The sequence below is a fragment of the Cupressus sempervirens genome, chromosome 3 (assembly GCF_028749045.1).
Source record: "Cupressus sempervirens isolate cs-2001-9-10 chromosome 3, ASM2874904v1, whole genome shotgun sequence".
In the NCBI taxonomy this organism is placed as follows: Eukaryota; Viridiplantae; Streptophyta; class Pinopsida; order Cupressales; family Cupressaceae; genus Cupressus; species Cupressus sempervirens.
In genome coordinates this window covers 149,397,650-149,418,445 of record NC_143120.1, presented here as the reverse complement: position 1 = coordinate 149,418,445, position 20,796 = coordinate 149,397,650, and positions in this window count along the sequence as shown.

Genomic DNA, 20,796 nt, shown 5'->3' with positions numbered 1-20,796 from the left:
ATTCAATAAAAGTAAAATAAATCTGATTGTGATTTTAGATTTGATACTTATTCATGATATACCTATTTGCAGACTGAATTAATTTGATTAGCGCCTATTCCATTGGGATTCAGAGTCTATTCCAATTTATAGATCTAATTTGTTGCATTACAATAAATATTATTAGTAATTCTTATTGGATTTCATTCTTATAGACATCCTTTCTATTACCATAGCAATCCCATAAAATTCATCAAATCCTTTACTTAATTCATTGAATTAATAGTAGTAATGAATTGAGATACAACCTAAATAAATCACATTTAATTGAACAAGCTTTGCTCACACAATCTCAAAACAACCAGGTAACAACAAAGAAGACAAAGTTCAACAAGAATGGATATGAGGACAGCTCAAATTTGTATTAATTTTCCTTGAAAATTGTATACAATTGTAATAAACTTAGAATGACTCTAGAAAGAAACACAAAGATCACTCAACATTAATGTATTCTCAGAAAATTTGCAGAGAAGATACATCATAAAGTTTTCTCAAAGATTGAACCGAAAACATCATGAGTATAAAACTAAAAATGCATTAGAAATCAGACCCTCCTCTAGCCCTGGAATCTCACTTATATAATGTGAGATGCAACAAGCTTCAGGCATAGAGAACTGACAGGTGTCCTTTTACAAAAGATATTTATATTTTACTGCAACAAAAGACAAAATTATGTGTAACAAAAAATCTTATACATCATTATATTCTTTTGGTAGGCCCTTTTTCTATTACATCTCTTAGAATAATAAAAACTCTATGATTTGATTCTCTTATCACTTTGAATCTTTGAAATAAGCTACTATTAGTCTTGAAAGTGATGTGTCCTCTTTAGTTACTTGCAAGCTTACTTTAACTTTGGGATTCTCCTTGTCTTCATCATTAGTTTAAGGTAACAATTATATTTTCATCTTCTTTTGCCTTGTCACCTTCTGCCATTTTTTCTGTAGACAAAAAATGTTCCCTTCCATTCATTGTAAACAATGTCATCAGGCTGATCAAAATTTAAGATCTCCCTTTGTACAGTTATTAAAGAATTTTCAATTGCTTCTATTTCAACAAAATCTTTTCTGATGGCACTATAAAATAACTCCACTTTAACCAATTCCTCATTTAACATTGCCCATAATAAATACCCAGTTTCATTTATTATATTATTCATTATTTGAAAAAAAAATCATCTAGTTCCCTTTTCCACTCTTCCTTTTCCTTTACTTTATCAACAGTTTTTAGAGCACTAGGAAATAAATAAAACTTTTTAGCTATGTATTTGGAGAAACAAATTGTCACTCTTATTTGAAATGAATCCTGTTTATCATCAAAATTATCTAACTTATCTAGCAAATCAAAAATCTTCTCTATCTAGTGACATGACAGCTGGATGACAGATGCATACATGATAGTAATATCATTATTTCTTTTAGTCCACTTCTGTACAATGGGTTTCATTCTATTTTCATTTCCTTTTAATTCATCTTTGATGGCTGTAATACTTGCCAACTAGTCAAAAAATGTTGGCCATTCTATTCTATCCATCAAATACATTACACTCTACCTTATTTTTTCTTCATATTGATTGTTCAACTCTACATGCAGTGGATATAATTTATTCTTTTCTTCTTCAAAATCCTCTACAATGTAGAATTGAGGCCTCTCTAGGGTGTTTGGTATCTCAATAATAGGGGTTGACTTAAATGGTTCAATAGGTGGACAGGGGTATACAATTCTGGACCTGCTAGACTCTCCCACCTTTCTTTTCCCAAGTTTCTTTTCCATTTGAGATACTTGGTTTTCCAATGATTGTATCTATTTACCCCTATCTTCATATGCCTTCAAAACTTCTTCAAATATAGAATTAAGTTTCAAAAACTTATTTCTTTTCCATTTGAGATACTTGGTTTTGCAATGATTGTATCTATTTGCCTCTATATTCATATGCCTTCAAAACTTCTTCAAATCTAGAATTAAGTTTCAAAAACTTATACTCTTCTTGCCCTAACACCACATTGCTGAATTTCATCATTTTTGATGCCATTCCAAAAATTTGTTTGCTACCAACCTCACCAGCCCTAAACACTGTAAGTGCACCAATATGCTCTGTACTAGAGATTTCTTGCATTCTAGTTTTAGCTCTCTCCTCGATTGACTAGATCACTAAGGCTTGGTGGTCATCACTAAATTTAACTCCCCTATGGGCCTGCAATATTTCTTCTTCTATTTTATACTGTACATCCTTTTCTTTTCTAATTGAATAAAAAATTATAGCATTAGCTATGTCCCATTCTAGAAAACTTAAAACCCCTGACTCCTTGACCAATTGCCTCCCGTCTTTAGGTGTGAACTGGGAAAGTCATTAAAAAATTTGGTTTTTACCTCTTCTTGAATAACAGAGTCTGGCTTACCAAGTTGCTCTACTTTTATTTTCTCACAAGTTTTCTCAAAATTTCCTATATTCTCCTCCACAAAAATTATGCAAAAGCCCTAGATTTAACAAAATTTTCATCATTAATAAATTTCTCAAAAGCTTGGGAAATTATTGGATCTATCTCCTTACCTTGGTAATCAACAATGGTAAGGTCCAAGGAGGGTACAAGAGGCTCTTGAGGTTCTCCAATTTGTAGGTCTTTAGTAGTAACAATGACATCCCCTTCTCCACCAATTTGTCTGAGTTGTTCCCTTAAGGATGCCTCATCATCTATCTAGATTTGGGTTTGGCTTGGGGAGTACTCTTCTATATGAGAAGAGGATCCTTGTTCCAACTTTTGCCTCTTTGGGGCACTAGTTGTAGTTGGGCTCTCTGGTCTTGGTCTTCCATCAGGGGAAACCTATTGTATGTGTTGTACCATCACATATCCTGCCCTCTTTTGCAATGTGTACTGACTAGGAGCTACTATGTTTCTGCTGTTTATTCTTCTCTGTACTTTTGTAGCTCTATCTAGATAGGTTTTAGCATATGTATCCTTTTTCTCATTCATCATTTGCATTATTGCAGCAAAATTGTTCATCAACACATGCATTTTGGTTCCCTAGTATTTTTTTTCCTTTAAAGGATCATAGGCAGAGTTAAAAGCATTGATGAATTCCAACACTTTGGTAAACACTATCCATTTTTCTTTCCTAACTTCTTGCTCTTGTAAAGAAAAATATTCCTTATAACATCTTTAGGAAAATACACCTACCCTGTCATGAGGGCAACTTTTTTCCTTTCTCTTAAAAGATAATAAAATCCTTCTCGATCAATAAATCTTGCATGGGACTCTACCATGTTGTACCTATCCAAAAATGAATTGAGATGTTTCCATCCCTTTTTTACAAAAACAAAATCATGTACCATAGTGACAATTTTGAAGAAATTACCTTTCTTAGGCAAATATCTTTCATGAATAGTCCCAATTTGCCATAACAATTTTGCTATCCCTATCTTTAAAGGCATATGGAAAGGTAGCACATGAGGTTTTCCTAGAAAGCCATATACTTTGATCACTATAGAAACATTGTATGGGATTATACCCCCCCAATTATGACTAACCAAAAGCCCTTTTTCATGGCCCTTGGGTTTGACCAATTCTAGCAGTGATTGTGGAATTCTAGGGCTATCTCCTCTTAAAAGAAATCTAAGCCTAGATGCAAAATATCTTTCAAATCTTATAAAACTAGCATCTCTAACCTTTGAAGTCATGTCAACACTCTGCAATTGGATAGGATTCTTTTCTCCATCCCTTGTTACTTCCAACTCCATACCCTTAGAGAAAAAGGTAACTCATTTAAATAGATATATATGCATGAGCAATGAATACGAACAAAAGGGCCTGTTTAACTTTCCTTGTGATATTCCCACCAAACCATTATGAATTTCTTGTGCAAGAAAAGTGGCAAAATCAAGAATACTGCTCATTCCAAATTGTAATGTCCAAGCCATAATAAGAACAACAGAGCCTTTAATATGCTCCTCCTCATCCATCCTAAAAATTCTGCATAGGGTGAAATATAATGCTTTTGTGTATGGGCTATAACCAAAGGCAATGTACCAAATCTAGCAAAATGTTGTTCCAAAGGCACTGTCCTTAGGTATGTTCTCTATGCATCATACCTTTCCTAAAGGTCATCCATGTCAATTGTCTCATGCACAACATGGTTAGGGTTTAGATTGAAAACTTCACTAATCAATTCATGAGAAACCTTAAAAAAATTGTCTCCAGGATAATTCTTCACAAACCCAGTCATATGATCATACTTCTTGGCCAAATCAGTGAGTAGATCATTATCAAAGAAAACCCTAGGTACTACTTGTATATACTAATATGTTAGCAAGAAAACACTAATCTATTTAAAAACTAAAGCATTAACTAACAATATCAATATAACATATATGAGAGACTAAAGAGGAACCCCTAATTAGGAATGTGATCCAAATGAATGGACTCTCCCAATAGGATTTCACTCTTTGCTTGGTAGATGAGTCTAAGTAAAGTATTGGTATGTATGCTCAAAGGGCTTCAAGTTTTCTTCAATGGTGGGGATGGGTAATGGCAATTTGGTGGCCTTGTGAGCTCTCAATTTGGCATTATAAGTGTATGGTTAAGGGCTTTGTTTCTCAAACTAGCATTAGAACTTTAGCTCAAGGATTGTGATAAAATGGCTTGGGAGGGGATTCAATTTATAGGCTAAGGGCTTGAGGGTTTGAGGACTAAGATGTAAGGATGGGAAAAAGCTTATGGAGGGCTCAGATTGCATGAGAGAAGAGCACATGGATTGTGCTTCCTTACAACCAATCAAAGAGTGACACATGTCACAGGGTGAGAGGATGGAGGAAAGGGCAAGGATGAGTCAACAAAGGAGGCTCAAGGGATAATATCTTCATAAAGACCCTTCATAATGGTTTTTAAGAAATGAATGGGTTTGTAAGAGTCTTTTATGGCTTTGTAAGAGCATTTATGACTTGGTGATTGAGATATTTTGAGGGAAGACTTTGGCTTGGCTTAGAAAAGTCTTAAGCTTGTTTAGGATTGTGCAAATGATTAAGGGTAAGATTAGAGATGGTTTAGGATTAGATTAGGGATGCTAGAGATGGGCAAGTGGATGGAATTTAATGAGGGTGGGTGAGTTAGTGGCTAAGCTTGGTTAGTATGGGTGGATGGGGTGGATTAGGCTAAATGGAGAATTAGAGATAGGCTTAGGATGAGGATGAAGACCTTTTAGAAGAGTCTAGAACTTCCTAAGATGAGGATAAATAAAGTTTATTTATCTTAAAGGTTTGGGTTGAGGAGATATTCATTAAAACATTTTAAATAAATATGAGGATTAATATTTAATCTTAATTAAATATTTTGAGTTGGGATTAAGATAAGGAAATGATGGGATTAGCCTTTAATTGAAATTAAAGAAGGATTAGAAGATTTTGGAAGAGGTTAGTGGTCTTAAGGAAATTGGCCATGTTTTGGGCAAAAAATAAATAAATAATTTATTTTGGGATTTTTGGTCAATTTATTAATTAAATAATTAATAAATAAGGAAATAATGTTTAAATAAGATTTAAACATTTTTGGGAGGGATTCCTTAATTAAATATTTTTAATTAAGATAAAGGGATTTAATGACATAAAAATGAATAAATAAATTAAATAAATAATTAATTAATAAATGATGATGTCATTAGGGACTTTTTTAACAAAATAAAAATATTTTATTTTCTAAAAGATTTTTAGGTGTCTACATTTTGCCCCTCTTTGATGTGATGCCGCAAGTGGCATGGCATCAAAGATAAGAAAATGAGATGCCCAAGGTTAGAGCAGAAGAGGAGAGAATGGACTGCGATATTTTTGCCCCTCTTTGATGTGATGCCACAAGTGGCATGGCACCAAAGATAAGAAAATAAGATGCCCAAGGCTAGAGTAGAAAAGGAGAGAATGGACTACGAGATGCCCCTCAAGAAGGCGGCGGGGAGAGAAAGTGAGGCTCGACGATTTCTTGAAAAATACAAGAATTTAGGATGAGCAAGGAGACTCAAATTGGCAAAGAGAAGGGGCTAAATGAGCTCAAACTCTCACTATGGGAGAATGATAAAGGAGAATCAGATGCACAAGAGGAAGCAAGCTTAAGACTTTAGGGAAGGTAGATGATGAAGGAGTGAAGTGCTATAAAAAGAAATCCAAGATAGGGAGAAGGATGAGGGGATTATAAAGCTGATGCAACAGGATTTCAAAGAGTCAGATTGGCAAAAGATGGATTTTGGAGATCCCTAGGACTAGGATTGTGGATATCGAAATATGAGGCTTGGTGGATTGATTGGATTGGTGGATCCCTAAGACTAGGATTGTGGATCCCTAAAGCTAAAAGTGAAGATTGATTCAAAGAGATACTGATGCATAAGCTGGGATAGGAGAGATAGATGCTGGATATGGATAGGGAATAATAGAGATGAAGGGATTCCATTGAAGCTTTTTGAGCGGGGGGATACTTCAAAGAGAAGTACCATCATGTAGTTGAGCACTAGATTTGCTATAGGACTGTTGGTTAATTGCCAAGGTTACCAAGAACATCAAGGCCGTGTCACCAACTGTCTAGAGAACTGACGGACTGACTCAAAACAAACACGCACGGATTGCCCCAACATCACACATGATTCCCAGAGGAAGTAGCGTGGAACTGACATTGGGTAAGAAGAGAAGAAAAACAAATAAAAAGACCTGATCAAGACCTTACACTCAGATTGCCCCATTCGCAGTATACCATGATATGGAAGATCGTGGAAACCTTGAGGAGGGAACAAGGAGATTTCTTAGAAAGGATACTTCAAGACCCAAAAGAGAAGATTCCAAATCAAAAGAAAGAAAAAATCCAAAAGAGAACTATTTGCCAACGAGATGGGTAGGATGAGGTACTAACAGACCAAGATCGGACATGAGGAAAGCTATATCCTACAAGGATGTATTGGAGAGCACCTAAGCTGATGGATCTGGATGAGTGATGCATCTGGCAAGCTGAACTAAGAAGGAGAACACTTTGGTGATAGGATATCTAGCTAAAGGATGCATTGGAATAGCTAACCAAGGGTTGTGCGATGTGTGCAAGATGCAAAAACTAGATAGATACAATGGTACTAAGCTAAAGAGGATGTACAAGCTGAGAGACCTGGGTATGTTACAAATGTACAAGGTTGTTCATGTTTGGGTTTTGTGAGATGGAAATGTTTTAGAGTGTGTTGGACGTCTATAATAGTTGATAGGTGGATAGGTAGATGGTTTTCAAAAAGCTTAAGTGAAAATGGGGTTCTTTGTGTGCATATGATAGGATACAAACTAGGATACAAGCTTTGGTATATAATACAAGCTAGAATATGATACAAGCTTTAGACAAGATTTGGATATACAAGCTATGATACAAGGGATGATACAAGATTTACAAGCTGGGGTACAAGATTTACAAGCTGAGGTACAAGATTTACAAGCTGTACAGGAGGTATTTACAAGCTTCATTAGATTTTGGATATTTGGTTGGAACACCAAGGGAACAAGAAGGTGTTTTATGGGATCGTGGGTGAATGGATGAGGGATAGGATAGTGATAGATAATGGATTAGTCTTAGTACACAAGACACCTAAATTACCAGCTTTTCACCAAGGTACCTATCCAAGGCGCTTGAATTGCCAAGTTTTCACCATTGGATGCTTATTTCTCTTTACTATTTTTTTGTTTTTTCAAAAGCTAGGTATACCAAGGATCTTCAATCATAGAACTTCTTGAGATGAATAATGTTAGTAGGATCATTCAAGAGCTCTCCTTCTAGTGTAGATAGCTGATAGGCTCTAGAGCCAAAGGATGTAGTGAAAACATAAGGACCAAGCCATGTAGGTTCAAACTTGCCTTTCTTTTCTCGATCGGCTTGGACTTTCATGTTTTCTTTGAGGACCATATTGCCTGGTTGAAAGTGTCGTGGAAGCACCTTCTTGTTGAAATTCCTTTTGAGATGAGTTTGATAGACTATGAGATGATCATAGGCTTGTTGTCGCTTCTCATCTAAGAGATCTAGCTAGGTGAGCCAAGCTACTCTATATTCTTCATCTGATATTTGCCCTTGCAAAGATATGCGCAAGGAGGGAAGTTCAACCTCTATAGGTAGTACTGCTTTGGCACCATAGACTAGGGAGTATGGAGTTGTGCCTATGGATATATGGAAGGAGGTTCGATAGGCCCATAGGGCTGGATTTATTTGTAGGATTAATTGTTACAATTTTTGCACCCATGACATCATCACTCCTAGCTTGGCATTCACATCACATTCAACCAATGAATGCGCTTTAATTATTTCAATTTTACAACATGGCATGACTAAGCAGTCTTCCCAAAACCTAGTCCTACTATGCCACATGGTGCAAGGGTGCTTGCCCACATTATTTAAAAATTGAGTAGTTTCTTATTGTGGGTAAGTGCTGGCCACTCATCTTTAAAAGATCTAGGGTCATGATGATTCAAACCTCTTTGATAGACAACTATTTTGATTGGTCTAGCTAGTATTACACATCAACATTTCTTTACAACAGGGCACAACTCAGTACATACCCTATGCAGTTGATCCCACCTTGCCATGCGTTAGATTTTTGCTTCCCCACATTGTTTATCACTCATGCAACTTCATAAAGCAAGTATGTGCTAACCATGGATCTTGCATAGATCAAGAGTCATAAAATCTTGCACACTTATAACATCAAATCAGCTGGAATGACCAATGAGACACTCCATTTCAATCCAACTCGTTTGACAACTGCCATGAAAGGTGTGTCATTATTATCCTCTAAAAAGGTTGGCCCATGATGTCAGATTGTGCTATGTGTCTTGTTGGGACTTGCCCACATTGTTTAATTCTCATGCATTTTCTTATTGCAGGCAAGCACTAGCCTTTGATCTAAACAAGATCAACAATGCATAAAAATTGATCATAAAGTAATACCTTCATTTAAAAGACCAACCAATGACATCATAGGAATTTTAGAACGTGCATTAAAGGTAGTGACAGTTTTGCAAAAAGGTTCTAACCAACTCTAACAAACCATAAACTTTGTGGTGTACTAAAGTTTCATCACAAGCAAGGGCTATGTGGCACAAAGGTGCTTGTGCACTTTAGTTAAAAACCTTACATTTCAATATTGTGGGGAAGCACCCTCCGTCAATCTGACCAAGATCAAAAGTTGATAAAAAGGTGTTGTAGTTAATGTTTTCAACAAAATATTTAAAATAACTGTGACCAACAACAAGGATATAAAAGGTTTAACAAAGATTAATGAAGTCATCCTTGTGTAAGTAAAACTTAGGGTAAAATGTCCCGCCTAAAATAGTTTAAAATAGTATTTTCAAATTTTTTTAAAGGCTAGGGTAAAAAAAGATAAAGCACTAGGGTTTTTTAATGAATTTTACCCAGGGTCTTAACCTAATTTCAAAATTTCAACACACACAGTCAAGGTTTTTCACTACTGAATGCACAAAATAGAAATGGTGAAAAACCAGGCCAACACAAGCTCTTATCAAATGTCATTCAAAAAAATCCCATGCTCAACAATGAGATTCTCATCCCTATTTATCCTTTTCCTTCATCCTTCTAGAAGGAACTAAAATGTTAATTAATTGCAAATACTAGAGGCTTCCCCTTTCCAATAATTAATGCACTCTCTAGAAACTCCTCCCTTGCACTACAATAATTAATTGTGCTTCTAGAAAATTAAATTACTAGAGGCTTCCACCTTTCCAATAATTAATACACACTCTTGAAGCTTCTCCCTTGTAATACAATAATTAATTAAATTAATTAAATATAAAGTCACCTTTTAATTTTTAATTTTAATTTATTGAATGACTTTATAAGAAATTAATTTAATTTCCTCTTATGCTCCACTTATACTTTGGAGAACGTGAAGGCTAAAAGATGGGGTCATTACAGTTCGCCCTCCTTGAAATTGCTTGTCCTCAAGCAATCTTACTCCTGTTTGCTATAGCACCTGCTCACTTTCCCAAGTAGCATCTTCCTCTGGCAGATATCTCCATTTGACTAAATATTCTTTAATCAAGCTACTTCACAGAGTCCTTTCCCTAGTATCTAGAATAGCCTCAAGAATTAATACGAGGTTTCCCTCCTCATCTAATGGTGGTAATTCTACTAAAGGCACAACTCTCTGACTGGTGGCTTTCTTAAGTCTTGACACATGAAACACATTATGCACCTGACTACCCTCTGGAAGCTCAATCTCATAAGCAACCTCACCCACCTTGCAAATCACTCTATAGGGGCCATAAAACCTAGGCTTCAACTTCTTTGCTCCACTTTTCTTGAGTGATGAATACATGTATGGTTGTAGCCTTAGATAAACCATATTCCCAACCTCAAAAATGTGCTCTATTTGGTGCTGATCAGTATGAAATTTATTCTGATTTTGGGCTTGTTGTATATTCTCCTTGGGAAACCTCAAAATATTCTGACTATCCTAAAAGAAGTGCTTTTCTTTGGGCACTCTACTATTCCCCAAAACTAGATCCATGAAACTAGGTGCTTCATGACCATATAGTTCCATGAATGGAGTCATCTTGATGGACATATGATAAGTGGTGTTATAACAATACTCTCCCATATGTAGCCATTTGATCCAAGCCCTCTATTGTGTAGTCACATAGTTCCTTAGATATCCTTCCACCCATTTATTCACAATCTCTATTTGCCCATCTGTTTGTTGATGATAACTAGTGCTAGGTGTAAGAATTGTACCACACAACCTAAACAGTTCCTGCCAAAAATTACTCATGAATTTACTATCCCGATCATTGATAATGAACCTGAATATCTCTCTGAAGAAAAGATCGACCACTTGTGCTGTTGTGTAAGTGGATAGAATAGCAAAGAAGTGAGAAAACTTCATCAGCCGGTCAACTATCACATAGATGTAGTCTTTCCCTTGTACTGATGGTAACTCAATGTTGAAGTCCATAGAAATACTTTCCCATTTCCTATCTAGAATGGGCAAAGGCTGCAACAACCCTACAAGATATGTGTGCTCTCCCTTATTCTGCTAGCAAATGGCACACTCCCTGACATGCTTTTGAACATCATCCTTGAGCCCTTCCCATGTGAACCACTCATGAATCTGCCTATAGGTCTTAAAGACCCCTAGATGTCTAGCTTAGATGCATCATGAAATGCCTTCAATATTACCTCCCTAAACTATGATGAGGGAATCAACTATATCCTACCCTAAAAATTTATCAATCCATCCATCACCACGTAATGATCATCATGTATGGTACCTGCAATTGCTACAGAAACCTAAGTGTCCCTCACATACTCTTTTATGATCTTATTTCTCCAATCTCCTATAATCTCAGCTAGAGCACAAATATGAGCTCTCCTGGATAAAGCATTTTCCACCACATTCTTCTTACCTCTAACAAACTCAATGTCAAAGTCACAGGCCTGTAACTTTCTAATCTACTTCTGTTGTCTATCATTCAAATCATGTTGGCTCATGAAGTATTTGATGATGTTGTGATCAATTTTGATAACAAACTTTCCCCCAACTAGGTAGGACTAAAACTTAGCCAATACATGCATTATAGCCAACATCTCCTGATTATAGATGGAATAGCTCCTCTCCAATCCATGGAGCTTCCTGCTCTCAAAAACAATGGGATGCTTCTCCTGCATCAAGATCACCCTAATCCCATCTCTTGACGTATCACAATGAAGCTCAAATGGCTTTGTGAAATCTGGTAGAGCTAGTACTAGACATGATGAACTCACCTTCTTGAGATGATCGAAGCTTCTTTGAGCTGCCTTTGTCCATGTAAAGGCCCCTTTCCTGGTAAGGTCTATCAATGGTGCAACAATATATGAAAATCTTTTAACAAATCTTCTATAAAATCTATAGAGACCAAGGAATCCCTTAAGCTGTGTAAGATTTGTAGGAGTAGGCCAATCAACAATAGCCCTAATCTTTCCAAGATCTATCCAAACTCCATCTGCACTGATGATATGCCCAAGGTATAGTAGCCCAGTCATCCCAAACTTGCACTTAGATTCCTTGTCATACAATGAATCTTTCTCCAAAGTGGACAACACCATCTCAAGATGTTGTAAATGCTCCTCCCACATCTTAGTAAAGACTAAGATGTCATCAAAGAAAATCAAGACAAATCTCTTAAGCTGCTCCCTGAATACCTGATTCATGCAACTCTAGAACATAGCAGGGGCATTGGTTAGCCCAAATGGCATAACCAAAAACTCAAAATGGCCATAGTGACACCAAAAATCTATCTTCTCAATGTCCTCTTCCATCATCTTGATCTAATGATACCTTGACCATAGATAAATCTTTGTAAAAAGGCATGCACCATGTAACTCATCAATTAGCTCATCTATTCATGGGATGGGATATTTGTTCTTAATGGTCTTCTTATTTAATGCCCTGTAATTGATGCACATGTGCATCATCCCATCCTTCTTCTTTACCAACACTACTGCTAAAGAAAAGGGGTTCTTACTAGGCCTGATATGCCCTATTTCCAATAACTCCTTAATTACCTTCTCTATCTCATCCTTATGTTTCTTAGGATGACAATAGGGAGTAATCATAATTGGTTTGGCTCCCTCCTCGAGCTCAATAACATGCTCTATCCCCCTATCAAGAGGAACCCCATGCAAAATCTCACCAAATACCTTAGTGTGCTTATCAAGTATCTCTTGGATATCTAGTGGATGACTCTTCACCTGTGGCTCTTGTGAAGTTGGCATAGTGAAACATTCTATTACCCACTCTATGTTATTATGTCGAAGAAGTCTCTACATTCTCCTTAGGGAAACATCTCTGCAACTCCTATCTGAAAGTCCTCTAAGTACAATAGTTCTTCCCTCATGCTGAAACTTCATCTCCAATTTTTCTAGGTTAAGTGTGAACTCTACTAGTGAGGCCATCCATACCATGCTGAGGATGACATCATAGTCTCCCATTTCTGCCATATAGAACTCAACTTCCAACTCATAACCATCTCCAAACCTAATGCAAAGATTAGATATCTTCTGAGTGCATAATAGTTTGTCACCATTAGCTACCATAACTCTAAATCTGGCATGCTCCTTAGTTTGTAGACCTCTCTTGGCTACCAATCGTGCATCTATAAAATTATGTGTAGCCCCAGTGTCAATGAGTGAGATCACTTTCTGCCCTTGGATAGTACCTCTAACCTTAAATATGATTTCCTTTTAAGCCCCCATTAATCATGCTAATGACTTCTCATCCCCAGGAATGCTGATTTCCTTTGTAGTGCTATCCTCATCTGAATCAAAGTGTTGATCCTCCCTCTTTGACTATGACTCTTCTACTGAGAAATACTCTATTTGATTTACCTTAGCCTTTAGAGGACACTTATGAGATATATCCCAAGGCTCTCTACAATGAAAACATAACTTCTTCTTTCTTAAATCATTCAAGGTGTCATTATCCAACTTATCGCTTTTTGGCTGAACATCCTTGTGAAAAGTTTTTTTGTCCTTTTCCTTGTCCTTTTTCATATAAGAATTCTTGTGCTGAAATCTACTCCTTAATGAAGAAAGTGCTAAGCCATGAGCCTTTTTAGTGGCCTCCTACAATGTAGTTGGGTCATGCCCCTTGAACCACCCTCGCAAGGGTTCTGAGAGTCCATCCATAAATAGCACTACCAACCTCCTCTCTGAAATATCTATGACCAACATAACTAACCTCTGAAAATCATTGATATACATCTCAATTGATCCCCACTACTTGAGTTGTACCAACTCTGTAAACTATAATTCAAGATCCCTGGTATCAAATCTCTCTATGAGCTTCTTAGTGAACTCCTTGTAAGATGTGATTTGATTTGATTATGTCCCAAGGTTACCATGCCATGGTGCCACCACTCATGTGCTAGTCCATCCAAGTGAATAGCCGCATACTTTATAGCCTCCTCTTTAGGCATATGATTTAGCTACAAGTATGTATCCATCTTTTGCACCCAAGCTCATGAAGTCATCTTCCGTAAAGCATCATAATAAGGTAAAGAAAGTTTCTCAACTTTCTTTCTCAGCTCAAGGTTTTTTTTTCTTCCTCCTGATTTGGGCATGTGTCTCATCCTCAAGTCCAAGTAATCTCTGAGAGAAATGTCTACCTAAAACTCCAATCCACTAGCCTCCTAATCCCTCTTGAACTAATCTTGTAACTTCATAATTTGTGGTTCATTAACTGGTTGAACTGGATCTTTGGGTGGAAAGGTGGGTAGAAGAGGTCTTGAGCTTACTATTCGAGCTGGGCATGCAACATGTCTAAATTTATTACCCTAATTCCTATTATTGTCATGTCCATTATTACCATTAATGTTGCCTTAGCCTCCATTATTATTGCCCCTATTATTTTTGCTTCCATTGTTTGAATCACCTGGATTAATATTGATGCCCATCTGTCTAGCCATTAGCTGCAACATCATATCCATTCACCTATTCTGCTCCTATTGCATCTGCTTCTCCTCCTCTAATGTATCCAATAACCTGAATATTACATTTTCCTGATTTGGACTAGTATTCCTATCATCTCGGTCACCCATACTGCTATCTTATTCAAAGAATATCTCCTCTGTGTCTGTATGACTAGATTGAATGTCCCTTTGCACAACTGAACTACCCTATTCATTTTGCAAGTCTAAACTCCTACTTTCTCTTGCTTTGGTATTGTGGAAATTATAAAGCCCTTGTCGCATGCTAAAACATAGATGCTGAAGATCTCCATAGGATGGCAAGACTTATAGCTCTGATACCACTATAGTGGGCACCTTGGAAATGCTCAAAAAATTGAACCAACTACTAAATTTTTTTTTTATGCAAACTGAAGATTGAATTGATCTTGAAATTATATTACTTCTCAAAATGATAAAATCAAGTACAAAGCAATGTATTCCAAAGGCCAAACCCCAAGGAAATAATGTCTAGAATGTTACAAGAGAGGATGAACATCCTCTATTGCCAAGAAATATATGTGACTCACACATCCAAGCTCTTATCAAATGTCATTCACAAAAATCCCATGCTCAACAATGAGACTCTCACCCCTATTTATCCTTTTCCTTCACCCTTCTAGAAGGAACTAAAACATTAATTAATTGCAAGTGCTAGAAGCTTCCCCTTTCCAATAATTAATGCACTCTCTAGAAACTCCTCCCTTGTAATACAATAATTAATTGTGCTTCTAGAAAATTAAATTACTAGAGGGTTCCACCTTTCCAATAATTGATACACACTCTAGAAGCTTCTCCCTTGTAATACAATAATTAATTAAATATAAAGTCACCTTTTGATTTTTAATTTTAATTTATTTAATGACTTTATAAGAAATTAATTTAATTTCCTCTTATGCTCCACTTAGACTTTTGAGAACATGAAGGCTAAAAGATGGGGTCATTACAGTCTGCCCTCCTTGAAATTCCTTGTCCTCAAGCAATCTTAGTCTTGTTTGCTATAGCAACTACATTGGATAATCCTTGATTTGTAGTAATACTAGATTGGTGCTAGATAGAGATGTATCACATTCAACATTTTTTAGGTCTTCTTCTATTAACACATTCTGATCATGAAGTGATGAAACAAAATTGTCCTCAATTTTGACATGTTGTTCACACCCTTCTACTAATTTCTCAATTTCCTTAGCAAGTTTTGCAACTTTTTCTGCATCATCCTCTTCTTCCTTGACTTCTCCATCTCATTCCTCTTCCTCCTCATCTCCTTTATTAGTAGATGGATGAAGCAACTCAAATGCTTCCTTCCATATATTTATTCTCTCTTTCCCAAATTCATAAGTTTTATTCATCAAAATTTTATAAGCCCTCTCCTTAGGCACAAATTTCTCTATGAAATAATTTAGGGAAATAGGCATATGTGTCTTCCCTAAATCTAGCATTATTTGTGCTAAAGTGTTATCCTTGATCTGTCAGTCAGTGGATAATGCCCACTTGCACTTAGCATCAAACTTTTTATATAAATTTTATGGAATGCCTTGTCCTAGCTCTATAGGTGTGGATTTAAATTGTATCATCATTTTTATCAAAGTTTTTTCAAGTTTTTCTTGATCTTCTTTATTTAAATAATCAAAATTGATGTCTTTGAATCTTGTCAAGTTTGCTAATTTAGTAACCTCTTTACATAACTTATCCACAATTGTAGGAGGTGGTCTTGACACAATCTAAAATTTTCTTAGATCATCAAACTCAATTTATTCATCATCTTCTTCCTCTTGTGCTACAACTAATCTTCTCTTTGGCCTCTTAGGAATGTTCTTCTTAGGTGAACTAGAATATTTCCTCTTTACTAGACTTACTTTTGATTTGGCAACCAGGGACTGGGTTGTCTTTGATCTTGTTATTCTTCTTCTTTTAGGCTCATGGTGTGTGACAACTTTCTACACACCTTTCTTGAGATCTTCTTTCACCTTTGGATCAACAATTATCACTCTCTTCTATTTTGTTGCCTTGGGCTTGGCAACAACTAGCTATTTTCATTTAGAGTCCTTGGCTTCAACTATATCTTTAGATTCTTCTTCTTCATCATCTTTTGCCTCAAGAACTTTAATTTCCTTTGTTCTTTTCTTATCTTTCTTGGGCTCATTTGTCTCTACATTTATTTGATCCTTTATTGTGTCAGACGTGCTAAATGGCTTGATACTCACATCAATGTCTTTTGACAAAAGTGTAGTCATTGCTATAATGACTTCATCAAAATTTACTTCATAAGGCATCAGCCTTAACCATGAAACTCTAGTTAGTACAACCTAGGCATAAACAAAATTTATATCTTCCATGAAACATATATCATCAAAATTTTCATCTACAATGGATTTAGAATCCTCATACAATTTTTCATTTTATTCATGAACTCCTCAAAATAGTTATCCATAATTGCCTTAAATTTTTCTCCTAACTTATCAAGTCATTAATATTTTCTCCATAGTTGGCCTGCTTTTGTCCCACGCCACTATGCCAATGGTACGAAAATAATTCTGTACATAGAAAAATATGAAAACTAACAAAGATCCAAACTTACACAATGTATTATTTTCTTTCCTTATAGCTTCAAGATTCTCTATCAATTTTTTCAATTTTAGCTTGAAAAGGTCATAACTATGATCCTTTAAGAAATAGATAATACTTGGGAGGGGGGGTGGGGTGGGGTCGTGGGGTTGAATCAGTATTCTACAAACTTTTGCCCACAATCGAATATTGTTAATTACTTTACAATATGCATATGAAAGCAAACCATTAATGCTGAACAATAAATAAATCCATACACAAAGAGAACTCATAACACCATATTTTGTTAACCAGGGAAACCTTGGCCAAGGGAAAACCCTGGTGGGGATGGTAACCACAAAATGATCCACTAAACAAAATAATCATGTTAAGAATATTGACCTTGTTAGGAGTCTATGAATTACATATAGTGTTGTAGTTCTTGTTAAAAGCCTCAACCCTTTTAGGAGTTGGTAACACAATTACAACTGTGTGCAAGAAGAGCCCACTTCCCTAACATGTAATTATACAATATAGCTCCTTTACACAAAATATAAATAGATAAAAAAGCATTTTTACTACTGACTATTGTACTTCACATATCTCTAATCTTTCATCATAATTCACATCACATGGCCTTCACATAAGTTTGCATAACATATACATAGTTCATGTACTTTCACATTACTTTGTAAGTTATGATTTCTTACATAAACCTTTCCTTTTTACAAAACTCTATACATTTGACCTTAATGCTTTTACATGTAAGGCTAAATACAAAATTAGGACATGCTAACCTAGGGTTAACATCTAGGATGTTGTCCATAATTAGTTAAGCAATTATTTCATAAACAAAATAATTCCTTAACAATTTATTTCTCTTTTTTTGTTGTGCTCTGTTCTCATTTGTTCACTATTCTCATTTTTTCACTACTTTTACTGGTGTTTGACCTATAACTTTTTCTATACTAATTTGCACACTTAGGTATGTCATCAGGATACTCTCTTCTACCTATTCTTAACTGTGCACATGCTAATTTTCACTATAGACTTCACAATATTAAACACTAACTCTGTACTGATATTAAATCTCTCTAACACTTAGACAATTTTCTATCTCTGATCATGGAATCTTCAACTGCACAATTTTTCATCTCTTTAGAGATATATGTTGGCATACATGAAAACCCTTTACTCAACTTACTTATCCATATTTCCAACAATCTCCCACTTTGGCATTGATGGAAACATATGGGAAAATTGGCTAAGTCCCAAAATGTTGTACAAAAGCTTCTCAAAATTGGCCTTTACAAAATTTCAAAATTTCAAAATTTGTGGACCATTAATTTTATAACCATCTATTCTTGTTTCTCCTATAACAATACTTCTCTCCCTTTCTTTATATATATGATCATTTTGTTGCTCCACTTTTCATTATACTTTATACAAATACTTCTCCCACAATTTTCCTATATACTTATTCCCCTTTGATGTCAATGACAAAGGTGTCAAAACTTATTTAGATGTCAAAATTTTAGTTCATTAACTCCTTTCTATGATGGTAGGTGGGAAATATAGTATCCAAAGTTGACTATCATAATCTTCATGTTCTTCTACCATGGATCCTTTACTCCTTTTGAGATGATGAGAAGAGCACATAATCCATAGGATGCAATCTCCACTGCATTCAAATTTAAGTAAATAAAGTTGTCAAAGGATGTCTTGGCTGACACACATTCTTTCATCTATTAATCAATGATGCTCAACTTCATAGATATGTGTTCTCTTAGAAGTGAGAACCTCTTTATGAACCTTGTCTTTCTGTCTTCCAATAGACTTATTTTATCACAAGTTTTACTAATCTTTTCTTATATACCTTCAACCTTTACACCAGGTTGACTTGCCTAATCTGCCAATGCTTTCACTTCTATGCACTTCTTCTTAATCTTATCATCAATGTCTTTTGTAAAAATGAAAGACATTGCACACTTTGGATACAAGGTTTTACCTTAAACTTCACACTTTCTCAATGCCTTGATACAAGTATCAAGAGTTAATAAATCATTTCTAATGTTCTGATTGATAGTGTCAAACATCTAAGCGTCATGCTTTTCTTGAGCTTGTTTTGTTGAAACTTCTAAAAAACTTTTAACTTCAACATCAAATGCTTGTGTTGGTCTGAATTTTCATAGGGTAGAGATTGAGTAAAATTTTGATGAAAAATCAATTAGGTCCTTATTTCTTGCAAATTAGGGTTGCGAACTTTCTGATTTTTATTTGTCATTATGCCCTATTATTGCTCTATGTTGTTTAAATTCTTTCTAATTTCTTAAGGTTTGTTATCAGAGAAATTGCCAAAATAACCTAGATAAAAAGGACCCTAAATTTCTTGTTAAGTTTTCAAAAGGTTTGGAAAAGCACTCAAATCTACCCCTTTATGGTCTCACGGTGTAGGGTTGAGTGGGTGAGTGCAAAGGGTTTGAAAAGGCATTCCCAAGCATATAATTAAAGTGATTTGTGAATGAGCGTAAAGGTTTTAAAGGGAGATATTATATTATTTTACGTGGTTATGGGTGAGCCTTTAAGTGAGTAAGGAAAAATATGTTGGGTCTTGATCTATGCATTTACGATCTAAGGAATAGCATAAGAGCATAATACTTTGCACAATGAAAAGGCATAAAGTCTTTGACGGTCTTACATATGAAAGGGACTCATAAGACCAAAAGTGTTGATCCATGATGTTTACGTGCCTTCGCTTTGCAAGGTGTGCGAACAACTATAAAGGCTATATTATGATGTGAATGTGTTGGGTGGGACTTGATGAGTTGTCAAATGGGCCTTGATGCAAGAAAATTTAGTAATGACACATGACATGTAATAGATGAGCCCTGAACAAGTGATTCATTAGAAATGAGTTTTGTAGATTAAATGACATAGTGGCATCCTACTTAGCACTTATAGGCCAGAAGTTTTGACTCTGTCGGAGCTTGCTATGTCACTACTAGGAAGTTTTTGATTTTTGCTGGTAGTGAGGTAGTGACATGCCTAGAAATTAAAAACCTAACAGAGTCAAGGAAAAATGATGTCATTAGAAATTAAATAATATATGTGTGCCAACATGTTAAGCCAGCTCAGCGACAACAGTATCTTGGACCCACCCCCATGCATAGAACATGTTAGGGATTTCGATCATTAGATCAGATTAAATCGATGATCCTTGCCATCTTGCTATGAAAAGTTGTGTGATGTTTAGTCTATGTGACATGGCGAGTATGGGACCCACCACTTCTTCAAGGTACTTTGTTGAGTTTCTTTACCCTTTGATTTGATCTCAAATCGATGATACTCGCTAACTCGCTATGGAAAGATGTGCGAAAGTTATGTATAGTGAGGTAGCAAGTGAGGGACCCACCATTGTTCTCTTAGGGGTTGTATCAAATTTCTACCATAGGATCAAAGTAAAATTAATGGTTATTGCTAGCTCGCTATGGAAAGGTGCTCAAAAGTTATGTATAGCAACTTAGCGAGTTGATGACACGTGTTCTTAGGCATCCGTGGGCCCAATTTTAAATGCCAATGTAGATGCTTAAAATTGTCCCTAAACACTATATTAATTAATTTTAATATTTCCTGTGACATTGTAATTAATTATATTGGTCACATTCCTCTACTTATTTAATTAAATTATTTTAATTAAATGAGTTCATTCTTTTAAGTAT